Source organism: Cynocephalus volans, chromosome 6 (assembly GCF_027409185.1).
Source record: "Cynocephalus volans isolate mCynVol1 chromosome 6, mCynVol1.pri, whole genome shotgun sequence".
NCBI classification, from domain to species: domain Eukaryota; kingdom Metazoa; phylum Chordata; class Mammalia; order Dermoptera; family Cynocephalidae; genus Cynocephalus; species Cynocephalus volans.
This window is the reverse complement of record NC_084465.1, coordinates 132220842-132229373: the sequence shown is the minus strand read 5'-3', so window position 1 is coordinate 132229373 and position 8532 is coordinate 132220842.

Sequence of the window (8532 nt, the reverse complement as noted above, 5' to 3'; positions counted from 1 at the left end):
CCCACTGGACTTTTTTGAGTGAGGCCCCCTTTAATTCTTGGCCTCTTAATTGGACAAAACACTAATGTACAGGAAAATATTTCGGACTGTCAACTGAAACCACTACCACCCTTACCACCCTCCACTCCATTTCCTTGTTCTCGCTCCATTCAGGAAGCAGGGACATTATTCCTCATTCATCTCCTGGAAGGATGAGAAAATCCAGCAGGACTCAGAAATCAAGAGGGGGCAACTCCTGGCTCTTGAGTTCTAAAAGCTCAGCTCTTGAGAGGTGGAAAGAACACAAAAGAGGCATAATAGTTTGGGGGGATCATTTAATATGTCAGAACAAGGCTTCCAACCTGAGGCAAGATTAAGATTCCCCAGGGGGCAGGAGTGGGGCAGGTAGGACTTGTACAAAAAGGAAGAAGAGGGTAGATGTTGTGGGAATTTGGGAAAAGGGCCGGGCCAAAGCCTCCTGGAGATGTGGACATGATGGAAAGCCCCAGCCAGGACAGAGGCAGTCATGCTCCTTTTCCTTGGTAGAACCCCAGGGAAGTCATGGGACTCCAAGTGGCAGGGAATGTCTGGGTAGACGGGCCTGAGTGCCTCATGGAGTTCCTCAGGGCCCAGTGCAATGCTCTGAAAGTGGAACACACACACACACAGAATGGTCGTATGGGCACTCAAAGTATGGTTGCTACTGAACACATCGCTTTTGCACCATCATAAAGTCAAAAAGTCATAAGGTGAGCCATTGTAAATCAGGGACCATGTGTACAGGGTTTTGAGAAAAGGAAGGAACTAGGAGGGCACTCAGAGCCTGAAGGTCACAGATGAAAATGGGAGGTTTCAGAGACAACTTCCACCTGCTTCTAAATTTATTGAACAATAATGACAGTTGCTTTTTTTTTTTTTTTTTTTTTGGTGGTTGGCTGGTACGGGGATTGGAACCCTTGACCTTGGAGTTGTAACACCACACTCTAACCAGCTGAGTTAACCAGCCAGCCCCCTGACAGTTGCTCTTTAGGCAGCCCTCCACTCTGTACCAGTGCCTGTATTTAGCACTTTACTTAGGCCATCTCCTTTAGCATTCGGGGTAACATGTAGGTCGGTAGCATTAGCCCAGTTCAGAGAGGGTTGGCCAGCCTGGTTCACACTAAGTGCAGTAGTTACAGAGTCGGGACAGGGCCAGAGGTCAGAGGAAGGCAGGTGCTGGGGATGCAGGATTTGTCCTCATCTGAATTCCTAGCTACTCTTCCATTCGTTTCACGTCTCATTCCTCCCCTAATTTGCTTCAGAGCCTGTAGCCCTGGTTCGAGAATGGTGAACACACAGAGGAAAGTGGAGATGGACGGCCACGTTATCCAGGCAGGAGTCGATATAATGCTGGTCCATCCTTAAGCAGCGTAAGACTCTTTTCAAATTCAGGCTGCTTCTCCAGGCCTCCTCTGCCTCTCATTAATTTTTGTAGGAGCTGCTTGTCTTTCTTCTCTCTTGTTCAGTGCCCTTCTAATCTATTTTCCACACGGGCCTTCTCCCTGACACAATTTGATTTCCAGGTTGCTAGCAGGCTTCTCTCTGGCTTTGATTTATGTTCTCCCTCCCTGTGCCACATGTCTTTGCCGTACAGATGTGTCTTTGCTACCTTTTCATATTGCCTTTAAAGACCCACAGATGCTTGGCAGAATGTTGCAGAAATAATGCAGAATAAAAAGACAGTTCTAGGGAGCCTGGCGTCTCAGGCTTGATGTAGGAATGAAGGAAGATTTAGACCTCCTCAGGGTGCAGAGACAGAAAAGTGAAGGGCAGAGTCTCAGCTTTGTATGGAGTAGTTTTTGAACTTTTTTTTTATTATTGATTTCAGGCCCTTCTAAGACAGGCAATGACATGGTTCAGAGGTGCAATGGGGAAGATGTAGGAGCTTACCTTCAGGGGATATCCCTCTGGCATCTGGCAGCTTCTCGAATTCCACCTTCCCACCCTCATCCTCCTCCGCACATCTGTCCCCCCACCCCAAAAAGCCATAGGAGGGTCAAGCACCTATAAACCAGAAAGGTTTCGGACTTTCATGGTTTCATACAGCTGCAGATGCTTTTCAATGTCCCGGGTTTATTATTTTATATTTTATTTATAATCCACTAGTCATTACCCAAACATCTTTTGCAAACAAATTTTTTTTCACCAGGGCCCATGTCTGGAATTGGGTGAAAATTAATTTAGAAACTAAATGGGGAGGGGTGTGTGTGCGCGCAGGGATGAAATTAACTTCCTTTCATCCCCACTTAGCACAGATTCTTGAGTTTGCTCATATGTCTTAAACAAAACACACTCAGAAACTTCAGGTAAGGGAAATGGAAGAGTTAAATTGACAAAGAGGCGTGTGTTCTGTGGCATCGTGGTTATAGATAAAATTTTGAACAAGCTTGAGAAGTTAAAGGATCCTAACAGTGGCAGTGATAGAGACCTTCTGGAGGGCAAGAAATCACTGAGGAGAGGAACGTTAAAAGTTTGATTCATTAACTGATGTTACAGGACAGCCATGTGGAGCCTCCAAAGCCAGGCCGCTAATCACCACTCCTGGTCCCTTGACGAGGAAGGGTCAAGAAACAAAAGATCGAGCTAAGTTCTGAAGCCACACAGAGGCTGGAACCCGCTCGCTCCTATCTTCCATACCTCTTGCTTTGGCATCTTAGCTGCAGGCACCCAGTCTCACAATAATCTTGCAACTCAAAGAGATGGGTAGTTATGTTTCAGTTCTTCAAGAAGAAAGGAAAAGCAGCTAACATTCTGGCATTGAGCAGGTTGACCTTCAGCCAAATGGGACGTCCCACTGTGCAGGGTGATATCTTCCTCACCATTCTGGAGAGCCTCAGCAGAGGAGCTGAGGTGGTGGTGGTGGAGAGAGGTGAGGGGAGGGGGATTTTGTGGGACTGCAAAGAGAGGGATGACATCCTGCTTAGTCAGTGGGAGGAAGGGATGAGGTAGGTCCTGTCTTGGGAATTACTAGATTACTAGGTTGATGCTCTTAGCAGGTTACCTCTCAGCCTATTTTCTGATCTGTCAAATTGGAGAAATAATACGTCCATCCATTCAAAAAGTATTTGAGCCGAGAGACGAGCTGGGAGGACATGGTGCTGATTCACATGAGAGGTGATGGTCTGGGACAGGGAGGTAGTGGTGGAGGTGGATGTAGCAGTACATTCTGCATATATTTTGAAGGTGGTGTGGACAGGACTTGCTGATGGATGGGGTCTGGGTGGGAGAGAAGGAGAGGCGTCAAGGATGACTCTAAGTATTTTGGCCTGAACAACTTATTTTTATGCCCAAAGTTGTTGTGGTTGTTACGTGATGTGAAAGTGGGGTAGAATACTGTTGTTGAGCCTGGGCTCGGATCCTGGCTTCACCACGTACTTGCTGTGTGACCTTGAGCAGTGTACTTAACCTCCCTGTCTCAGTTTCTTTCCCATTTGGTGGCTGCTATGGGGTTGGATGTGTCCCTCCAAAATTCATGTATTAGAAACTTCACCCTCATTGTGACAGTGTTAAGAGGGTGGGAAATCCAATTATGGTATTTGAAAGGTGGGGGCCCTTGCAAGGTGATTGGATTGTGAGGACTGTGCCCTGGTGGATGGATTAATCCATTCATGGAATGATAAGTTATCATAGGTGTGGTTCTGATGGCTTCATAAGGAAAGTGAACTTAAAACTTTCATAAGAAAGTTAGCTTGCTTGCTCTTTTTTTTTTTTTTTTTTTGATGGCTGGCTAGTAAGGGGATTGGAGCCCTTGAATTTATAACACTGCAGGACTCTAAGCTTGCTTGCTCTTTAATTCTCTCTCTCTTTTTAATTTAAGTTTTAAAAAAATTTTATGGCTGGCCAGTACGGGGATCTGAACCTGTGACCTTGATTTTATAAGGCTGTGCTCTAACCAAATGAACTAACCAGCGAGCCTCTTGGGATTCTTGACATGTGACACCCTGCATTGCTGTAGGGAGTCACCACTAAGAAGAAGGCCTTCACCAGGTATGTTCCCTGGACCTTGGACTTTCACAGCCCTCAAAATGGTAAGAAACAAACTTTTCTTATAAATTACCCAGTTTCAGGTATTCCGTTATAAGCAACAGAAAGCAGACTAATACAGTTGTAATAACACTATCTACATTATGAGTAAGTTTATAAATGTAAAGAGCTTAGAACAGGGCCTGGCATAGGGCAAGCCCTATAGAAATGTTTGCTATTGTTATATTAAATGATCCACATGTAACACACATATGTGTATCAATATGGAATAGGAGCTCATCACATTAAAGAAACTCACTAGAGTTCCAGTCAAGATGGCAGAATAGACGGTCCCCAGCATCACTCTCTCCCACAAATCAACCAATTAACAACTATAAAAATGTAACATCAGCCAAGATGGGGCCGCTGGAGCTCAGGGGAAGAGGAGGAGAGACCTATGGAGTTCATGAAGGTGGGAGAAACCACGATGAGAGAAAGAAAAACCTGCTCAGAGCATTTTGTGCCATGGCCACTTTAAGGCTGGAGCTACGAGCGTATGGAGCGGGAGCTGCAAAAGCTGCAGCTGTGCCCTTCAGATGGAGTTAGTTGGAGGTTGCAGGAGAGAAGAGGGCCTTGGTGGCCCCCAGGACAGCAAGACCACTAATAGGGTTCCCGTGGACCCATGCAGGAGCAAGGAGCCAGAACAACTGAAAAAAGGGAACCATTCAGAGGCCAGTGAGTCATTGCAAGGGACCAGGGCAGGGCCTGTCCCATGAGAAATGTTTGGAGCACGGGCGGTGGGGGAGATGGGCCCACTGGGAGAACACTGGGACACAGCAAGGACAGCTGATCCACCCCCCAGTCAGCACAGGAGCACTCAGAGGAGACTGGTTAGGAATGCAGAATTGCATGGGGTGCAGTTTGATGAAAAAACTCAGGCCCAGATCAGAGGTTCTACAGAACACTGATTCACCGGGTCTCTGGAGAGCCAGAAGTACCTATAAGGTCAACCATTAAACCCTGAGCTGCACAAAAAGCCTTCCCTAGGGAAACAGCAGCAAAGTAGCAATTTAAACAACCACACAGCTCAAGTACTGGTTCCCACAGGAAGTTCCCCCATTATAGAAGTAAGCAAAGGACAAAAAATTAGTTCTGGCCCAGGCACACCACCACGGTCTTGGGGCCTGCCTGGGAACCAGAGGCTTAGAGCCAGGGACTGGACCCCACTCCTACAACCAGGCACAACATGCCAGTGCCTTGGGGCCTGCCTGGGAACCCAAGGAATGGAGAAGGGGACCAGACCCACCTGCCACAGCCAGGCACACTGCCTCAACACCTCGGGGCCCTGGGGACCCAAGGAATGGAGAAGGGGAGTGGATCCCCCTCGCACAACTAGGCACACCACGCCAGCGCCAAGGAGCATGCCAAAAACATCACCTCCATGTGGGTGGCCCACCACAGCCACCACAATAACCATGGCTGCCACGAAAGTGGCTAGACGCCACAACCACCATGAGATGGTCCGCCAACCACTGGAGTGCACTGACACAAGGAGAGTCACCAGCAGAGATAAAGAAAAGAAGAGGCTGTCTCTCTCCACAAAGCCCATTCCAGAGTGACAGAAGAAGCATCTGCTCTATGATAGTATTGGGGGACCTGATCACATCTCTCAGCATTGGACAGATCATCTAGGCAACAAATCAACAGAGTAACCATTATTCTTTCAGAAGGAGAGAAGAAATCTAGGGTAATTAGAGTGGGGAGGGGGAGGGAGAGGGGAATGAGGAGAGATTGGACAAGGGGTATAAAGAATAATTACGATTTGTAACAATATATATGCTAGTAATATTGATTTGATCAACATATCTCAATGTTCAACCCCCAAAAGATGTATAAATAATCAATTTTGGTTCAATAAATAAATTTTTAAAAACCCCAAAACTTACTAAATGGTTAGCTGCTATTGTTAAGATTATATAAAATAATTTAACACAGCATCAGAATAGGTGGAAGTTATGAGTATTTTAGGGGACTTTCATTTGCATTTCTGTGTTCCTGCTGTAGTCGGAGCTGCCTCGAGCTCTGGGTACCTTTATGATGCTTTTCCCCTTCCGTTCCCCAAGTGAGACTCAGCTCAGTGAGAGGTGGAGGACCATTTCATGAACCCCTGCTCTGGCCTCGCTTCTCAGTCCTTCCTGGATATCTCTACCTGGGGATCGTCCTTGCTCCCCAAACTTGAGAGCTCCCAAACCAGACCCATCCTCTGCCCCTGCTCCACCACACCTCTGCCCTTTATTCAGGCAGGGGCCTCCCCTCGGTGATAACCAGCTGGCTTGAAGCTCTCATGTCTCCTTGCCCAGCTTTCTCACCTTTGCTTTCCACCTTGGCAGGGGCCTCTCCCTCCTGGGATTCTGGGCAAGGGTTTTTCCAAGTGACACACTGCGTATTCTTCTCTCTCATGCCTTGCTCCAGTAGCTCGCTGAGATAATCACACTAGCCACGTAGCCTGGCCTCTCTGCCTCTAGCCTCTCCCCTCTAAACCCTACCTTGGCCAAATGAACCTTCAGGGAGCGTTTCTCTCCACCCCATGGACAACTACCTAGTCGCAGTCACCATGGTCTCACCTGGCAGCCGAAGCCTCATAGCTGGCATCCCAGAGCTGCCATGCTCCCAGTGCACTCCCCACACTGTGTCCAGGGTGATGCTTCCCAGTTGTAGATGGGATCGAGTCGTCCCCCAGCTCGCCAGGGCACTTAAACCCAGGCTCATTGCCACGGCTCACAAGGCCAACGTGGACACGCCTGTTTCCTTCTGTGCACCCGCTCTGTGCACCTCCTCTCACACCAGCTTTCCTCCAGTCTCTCCCCCCACCCCCAGCTTTACTGAGGTATAACTGACAAATAATTGTATATACTCAAGGTGTGCGATGTGATATTTTGATGTCTGTATGCATTGTGAAATGATTACCACAATCCAGCTAATAAACATACCCGTCACCTCTCATACTTACCAGGTTTTGTGTTACGAGAACATGTAAGATCTACTCTCTTAGCAAATTCCAAGTATACAGTACAATATTGTGAGCTATAGTCTCCAGAATGTATTCATCCTGCATAACTGAAGCTTTGTACCCTTTGACCAACATCTCCCCAGTTTCTGAGCCTGAGCCCTTGGCAGCCAACCTTCTACTCTGTGCTTCTATGAGTTCGATTTCCAGTCTCTTGAGCTCCATAAACTCCTTTCTTCTTGAGGTTCTTTATGTGAGCATGCAAGTTTTGTGTCCCAGATCTTCACTTGGCCATCACCTATGTATCCTTCAGGTCTCAGTTCTAATGTCATTTCCTTAGAGAGGACTTCTCTGATCCCCGAACTCCATTAAGTTCCCAGCCCCTCATTATTCTCTAAGAGGATCCTGTTCCTTTTCCTCATCTGCCTAATCATGATTTTAAATCAGGTATTTATTTGTATGTATATTTCTTTATTGTCTGTCTCTCTCCTGACTGCTGTAAGTTCTGCGAGAACACAGCCAATGTATGTTTTTCTCACCTCTGTGCACCCAACATCTGCCACATGGCACAGATAGCATGCTAATATTTCTTAATGAGACTGTTGAATAAATAAAAGAATAAATGAGCATCACTTCTCTGCTCAAACACCTTCTTTAGCTCCCACTACATCAACCACAGAAGAAGCTGGCCAGTTAGCTCAGCTGGTTAGAGCACAGCCTTATAACATCAAGGTCATGGTTCGGATCCCCGTACCTGCCAGCCGCCCCCCAAAAATAAATAAATAAGCCAGAGCAGTCCACATTTTTTGGTTTGGCACACAAGGACCTGGTTTAGCTTCCAAATCTTGATTCTCATTATTACCCTTCACAAATCCATGCTTCAGAAACACAAAAGTCCTTACTGTTTCTTCCATAGGTCCTGTACTTTTCTGCCTTGATGACATGACTTTATTGTTGCTTAAAATATTTCACGAGTGAATGAATGAATTAATAAATGATTGGTCCTAAATCATGCCGAGTCTTCAAGGCTCACATCCAACTCCACACTCATGAAGCCTTTCACATGCCCCCCAGCTGGAATTAATTTTGCCTTTCTGGCCTTCAGAGCACTTTACTGTAGCAATTAAACACATTTGTTGCTTTCTGTCTCTTTAGAGTTTCTTTCTGCATGTCTGCTCTTCCCTGTTAAACTGCAAGTTTCTTGAAGGCAAGATCTATGCCCTGGTCACTTTTTTATCTGCCACCATGAGCCTTCAGACGTAGCAAGTGCTCAATGCAAGTAACTATGATGTTGCAAAGAATTTAAATGGTAGTTCCCTCTAGAGACACATGGGGGTGGCCTAACCAAGCAAAGCTGCGTGCTGTCTCCTAGATAGATTAGTTTCTAAGCTATTTCAAAGATGATGGGGTCCCTTTTGAATTCTGTCTCACTGGTCATATTGACCAGCTGTGGATGACAGGAAAGAAATGTAAAGGATGATTTAATGGGCAAAATAAAAGAGTTAGTAAATCAAATCCAAAGACAGCGTTTGTTCACATAGAAA